The 7,065-nt window shown below is 36.2% G+C and overlaps 1 protein-coding gene across 2 annotated transcripts in view; it reads left to right on the forward strand.

The window, feature by feature from the left end:
* LOC117179102 (elongation factor-like GTPase 1) overlaps nt 1-7,065 on the forward strand; it is a 495,923-nt gene that overhangs the window by 366,102 nt on the left and 122,756 nt on the right. The window lies entirely within an intron of this gene.

Consider the following 7,065-nt stretch of genomic DNA (forward strand, 5'->3'; position numbering starts at 1 on the left):
ATGATATTCTTCTTACTGAGTTTTCAAAAAATAATTTGAATGAAAAGAATAGTGAATATCATAATCTCGAAAACGTATTTCAGAAATTGGTATTGTCAATATGAAGTTGACAGAAATCTGAGACGCATAGCAAACTATGAAATCAATATTCTTGATGTTTCATATAGTTTCGTTTAAGAATGCTCCTCGATTGTTTCCGCCATTTTCCGATCGAGCCGAAAGGTTATGATTCAGAACATTTTAAATAAAAGTTAACTTTTTCTATTTTAAATTAATTCATTTACTATGGGATTTAAAACATTAGGGATTCTTTCTGACGAAATTTATAACCTAAGGTAATAATATATAATTGAATGAGTACAATTTATCAAATATTACATCTAAAGACACTCAAGTTTATTATACTGAGTTACTGAGATATCAAATTAGATCATGTTATTTATACAAGAATATTATCAGTTCCGTTGAAAAAATTTATTTAATAAAAAATTAATTTAATCATTGAAAATTATAATGCCCTGAGTTTTCAAGCGCCGCCGCTTAGCCGAGATTCTTGCCACATATTCCATAATGTAAGTTAGCCGTGGAGTTTAGTTTTTAGAGAATGCGTTAGTGCTTTAGGTAAGTTAGGTTCGAATCTCGCCACAGCCGTTCCGATTTTTCATAGCGATTAAGCGTGCGATTATGTATGTAGTGAATAAATTAAGTATACAATAATACAAATAATAACTGTACGCGTGTTTATGTATTTAATTGTATTCAATTTGTGTATTTAGTTCCTCCTTCTGAAGGCTAAATCTTTTGGTGGAGTGAGTTATTTTTCATATAGTCGTTTGAGATGCTCATATGCTTTGTATGGCAACTTCAAACGATGTTTTAGCTATTTCAAATAAAATTTATGACTCGTTTTAACTTCACTTGTTAACTTTGATATAGTGAATTTTGAATTCTCACAAGTTTTATAAGAGTTAATGCAACATCTTTTCCATTTGTCAAAACAAAAGTATTAGTTTAGACGGCTGAAAACCGCTATATTCATTTTTTATACTCAAGCCCTGTTTTCCCTATTTTGAAACGATGTAATACTAATTTCTCATTCATTTTTATAATTTATTCTAACAAAAAGTCTCTCAGTGTGTGACTTGTAAACTTTAATCCCTCCAGTTTGACTTTAGCCATTATTCTTAGGCATTTGACGCCCGACTTTCGATACCAGTATACTGAACCACTGAGATTTGATTACGACGGCTGACCTTTAATCGCTAACCTTTACCCCCTTTGCTCTAACTTTATGACTTCTGGCCCTTGTACTACAGACCTGAGCTACAGATCCTCACCTCTGTCTGTTGTTTTGTGACTTTTGGCTTTTGGCCTCTGGACCCTACGTAGCTTACGTAGCCCTACATACCTAGATATTTAACAAATTTTTCCATCAAAATTGGTTTATTCCTTTACGATAAAAATGCCGCTTTCAAATTTGTTTTCCCCCTCCATAACTAAGAAAAAATTAAATTTTAAGATTGACATTTGCAGGATTTCGTGTTGACATGGATGCTCATATGGGGAGCCTCGGTGGCTCAGAAGATAGCGCGTCAGGCTTCCGTGCCGGAGGACAGGGGTTTCGATCCCTAAGCCGGTACCAATGGAAATTTTTCAATGTACATACTTCAAACGGGGCTCCGGTGGTTTGGAACCCACCTTAAACTGTAGGTCCTCTCAGAAAGAGGCTGGTTACGTACCAAGGTGTAGGCTCCATGTCTAGAGGACTAGCCTTGAGATTCGAAGTCGATTGTGAAGACTCGAAAATGAGTCAACGATTTCATTGCGCTTGAGGCACCTACCGGGGACTCTGTCGGTGGTCGCTGCAATATTTCGCCTAGCACCTGAGAGGTATATTCTCAAGACGTTGGTAACAACAAACACACCGAGATCCAAAAACACTCGGCGAAGATGGCCGGATTCGGAGTACTGCCTTAACAAATAAATACGGGTGTGTTTCCTCTTTGGCTGACCGCCAGAGTGTCTAGCTTCACGGCACCCGCCTACATTACAACTAACTAGATGCTTATATATGGCACTGACATAAGCCTGGTAAGTGTCGTATCAGAGCGATGTTGCGAAACGAATGTGCTGTTTGAATAAGTAGCACGGGAATCCTAGATTGATCTCAAATTTATCCCTTCTCCTACACATCCCTTAATTTATACTTTTACCATATAAATTCCTAGATCTTCGGTAGTATAACGAGGCTGGAACCGTATCGCGAAAGGTGACCTAATGGTATAACGATGATAATAATAATAAATAATAATCTGCGAGGCCCTTTACCGAATAAAAGTCTTTGACCTTAATATTGAACAAAATAAATTAAATATTTTAAAAAACACTTTTGAAGTGGCATGCGTGGACCTGCATATAAAATGATACAAAAATCATCCAAAATGTTCGAATATGTAAGAATGTAAATGGAATTATGGGTAACTTCCACATTTCCTTTTTAGTGCCTTTTCATGCGCTTGATTCACCTTCATAGCTCGGGCAATTTTTTCTCTCCTCCTTGCTATGTAATAGACTATTCACAGACTAAAATGTAATAATATGTATTAATACTTTCATAATATTAATACTAGGCAAGGTGAAACAAAATAAAAAATAGAACAAAATAAAATAAAAATATCAATTTGTAAGAAAAAATTTATATTTTTGATCCTTTAGTTAGCGTATGCAAAGTGGTGTTTGTAAAACATTCTACAAAGTTCATCTAGCGGAAGCTATTGGCATACCGTTTTCATTTGTATGAAACCTTAAATAATGAATGAGACTTGGAAAACAAATTGACTTCTCAAATGAAGTAGTTTGCGTATGCCATTTTACAGAATTATTATTATTATTATCGTGTAAAGCATGAAAAAGTACTTAACATAACGATTACGGCGTGTACACATGTTGGCTGTACTTTTTCGAAATTGGATTAGATTTTATATTAACACGGAATAATCAGTTAGTGCATTCTATCGGACTATAGGTCAGATCTAGTGTAAATATTAATCTTTTCAAACATCTATGTTTTCTCACAAATTGTTAATTTAATTATACTTTTGGTGCAAGCAAGCTGTCTTATTTTATTTGCTCATAACTCGTCAAATATCTATAATATTTACCACTTAAATTGGCATACACGAAATAATCATTTCTGTTTTTCTGTTACTATATCCTGGTCTAAATGCATGTATGCATGTACATTGTACAGGCTTCCATGCAAACGTTGGACGGGTTGTCATTTTCAGGCGTACAACGCCTGTTTAGAGGTTACATCTGTGCTTCGATGTACAGTGTATACCATTATCAGTTGTTACATTTTAAATATGAAATGTCAATAAGTCCGAAGTTTAAAAAATGTTCACACAGTAAACCCCAGGAATAAATTTTATCTTTCAAAAAGATAAAAACGTTGCATCACGTTCATCTAACGAAAGATAAATTCATTTGAAAAAAGATAAAGTTTATCTGACGTAAATGTCTTTTTGACATAGGTTATATGTCAGACGGCTGCGTCAATTTTCACAGAAAAAATGTACTTCATAAATTTCAAAATCCTCGCGATATTCAATTTTAAATATTCTTACTTTATTTCACTAATTTTAAACCCAAAAATCACTCACCTACACTTACTGAATACACAGTCTGCACTTTGGTTAGTTTATACCAAATAGTGTTTGTTTACAATTTTTGAAGTCTACATCAGAGTCGATAGATAACTGAAGATTTATTCAAAAAAAAAAAGTAAGGGACTGAAGTTGGCTGAAGGTTTTTACTCAGATATCTTCAGTCCCTTACTTTTGTCTGACACATAACCTATGTCAAAAAAATATTTACGTCAGATGAACTTTATCTTTTTTTCAGATAAATTTTATCTTTCGTTAGATAAATGTAATGCAACGTTTTTATCTTTTTGAAAGATAAAATTTATTCCTGAGGTTTACTGTGCAAATGAAAAAAATGGAAACTAAAGAGAATGCTCTAAATGATAGACAGTAAAGGAATACATTTTTTATTTATATTGAGTTATGAATTCAATTAGAATTAACGTAGTTTCTTTAAGCTTAGAAAACAGCAGATATAAGATAGCCCTTTGCCGGCTGTTTTTCGTGAAAAGCGGGATAGTTGTAAGTCAATGTATTTTGATGCACTGAGAAAGAATATGACCTTAAAATATCTTAAAATGTCGTTTTCAACGTAAAAACTTGTAAGTCACTTTTTTAAAAAAACTGAGATTTCAACTTTTTTTCTAGTTGGTATTACAGCCTAAAACACATTGGGAAGGGTTAGGGGTGTCACTGAAAGTACACTGGAACCCGAATTTCAGTAAAATGGCTATGTTCGTTTCGAGAACTGATTTCTCTTGACGGTTTCTGCTGAGAGGAGCTGTGGGAGGATGTGTCGTGTTCGGTGATGCGTGAAAAATCAGTATCATAGCGATAAAGCACTGTACCCTAACCCTAACTGGATAACTGCGTCACGTTGCGTCAGATCACTCTCAGTGTTTATAGATCCCTAGCGGAAGAATCGGAATTAATCGGAAAGAAATTACCCTTCCGATCCTTTCCGATTTGTATGTGAACTTTGCTTCTGTTTCTTTCCGAACGCCTTCTCTTTCCGAAGCTTCCCGATGCCTTTCCGAACTTTCGCGAAGGGTCCCACTCCATTTACTTCTCTCTCAACATTTCCGATTACTTTCTGAACGTGTGTGTGTGTGTGTGTATGTGTGTGTTCAATAAATAAATATATAAATATAATGAAATAGAAGCTAACTATAGGGACACTCTGTTCTGATCGGAAAGAATCGGAAATATTCGTGGGACAGCTCGACGTTCGGAAAGAAACGGAAGCAAAGTTCACATAGCCCTTTACAATTCTCTTTCCGAACCCTTTTTGAATTGTTTCCGAAACCTTTCTGAATCTTTCCGAAGCGGCCTTTCCGATTATTTCCTTTTTTCCGGCATGGATACGGCCGTGATGTTTATGTTTGGCCAGAATCACAACCCTGCTCAAATCCAAGTTCCAGTGTTTTAGCTGTGTGATGACATTATTTCTGTGACAAGTAACAGAGGTCCTTACCGCCTCCCCTAAGATGTTAGAAAGGGTTTAGGTGTTTAACGAACATTACATTTGTGAAAGTAACGGGGGACCGTACCGCCTCCCGCAAGACTGTGAAAAGGGTTAGTTGTGTGACGACTATTATTTATGTGACCAGTCACAGTGGTGTTTTCTCGCCTCCACGAAACTTTGGCAAGGGTTAGGGGTATGACCAACATTATTTCTGTAACCAGTTATAGGGGTGTCCTCCTGCTCCCCCCCCCCCCACACACGAGAGATTCAAAAGGGTTCATCACAAAGGTCGTGACATGAAAAGGGGGAAGGTTGTGCCTGGCGGTGACTGTCGGCCATGGACATAGGAAACAAGGGACTAGGCATGCCATTGCGGGGTTGATGCAATGAGGGGGGAGGTCCGCCACCTTTGGATGTCCCGCGACAAACATGGCAGCGCCCACTTGTTTATATTTTCATGCACAGTTTGTCGGCAAAAATGCTCGTGCGCATAATCAAATGGCACATCGTAAGATGGCGGCTCTACCCACTCTTGAAATCCTCCCCCCTCCCGTGGATTTAACCCCGCTCGCCAAGTTAGGATGGCATACCTAGTCCCGTGTTTCCTATGTCCATGGTTTCGGCTAACTCACTTTTCCCCTGAGAAGAGATATAAAAGTCGTCCCAAGTAAAAATGCTTCGACTTGAGTTCGACTTGGTTATGCCTTGAGTTCGTCTCTAAGACATCGATGTCTGGCTGCGTTTAAAAACTGAGTGGAGACATAGGCCTTCGTCTTACTTTTATGGCCACGACAGGTAAAACGGCATTTACTTGTCTTGAGTCAAGCCTTATCTCGGCTAAGACGACGTTTATTTGACTCAAGACGAGCCTTGTCTTGGCTGAGATTATCGAACCTTTTTTGGCTCATAAATGAGATTAAAATTGATGAATGAAAAATTTGTAATTATTAAATTAGTTATTTCTAATTTAAACATTCAGAATCGGTGGGTCTAAACTAGTATAACCCTTAAAAATTTTCTTCAAAAAAAAATTTGCAACTTTCTAGAAAGATCTCCTAAGCCGTTAGAAATGCCTAGAAACAAACTACATTTTCGGTATCATCGTCAAACAAGTATAATACAAATAACAATCGGTAAATAAGTTGATTTAATATATATTGTATAAAATATACAAGATTGTTTAACCATTAACAAAGATTAGCTTTTATGCCTGTTCGATTTACCGTTTTTGTTAGGGCAGGTATACGCTCGAAGTTATAAACCGCACGTGTTGGAGTCATAAAAATTCGTCTCAAGAGATAAATTTATGTCTTTAAGACATAGAAACTTGTCTTCAAGCCATAAATTGAAGTCTGGCTCCGTCTCAAAACTGAGGCATGCTCAAGTCGGCCTTTTCGACTTCAGCATGTCTTGATTGGAAACAATTCAAGTCGACCTCAAGTCGAAGCATTTTTATTCGGGTGATCTCCTGGAAAGAGTGATGGTTGTGACTGGGGGGGGGGGGTTATTCGTAATGAAACTCTCCCTGATCATAGTTCTTAAAGTCGTGGGGGGGTGCATTTTTTAGTTTTAACATTAACATTGTCTATCTGATTTTTAACCTTAAAAATTCCAAGTTAATTGATGGGTTTACGAAAGATTTCACAGGATTCAATTTCTGCAGATTTTTTATAGTCGATCTAGATTCCCCATATTTCTTGGAAACCGAGTATTGAATAATCAATTCTTCAATGTTTTATGATTATTTATTACCCTTCATTTTCGTAAAGAGTTTTTTCCAATTCATTCAATCAAGAATTGTGAAAGAAGCTTCTCTTCAATATAATGCATGTCACCGGGTTCTTTTTCATTGAAATGTAAGTTACCCAATCGAAAAAATAAAATCACACGAGTGGAATAAAGTTGATTTTTTATTTACAAATTATTTTTAGTTTTTTGCCAGCATCATATTTTTTT

This window comes from Belonocnema kinseyi, chromosome 8, assembly GCF_010883055.1.
Source record: "Belonocnema kinseyi isolate 2016_QV_RU_SX_M_011 chromosome 8, B_treatae_v1, whole genome shotgun sequence".
Classification (NCBI taxonomy): Eukaryota; Metazoa; Arthropoda; class Insecta; order Hymenoptera; family Cynipidae; genus Belonocnema; species Belonocnema kinseyi.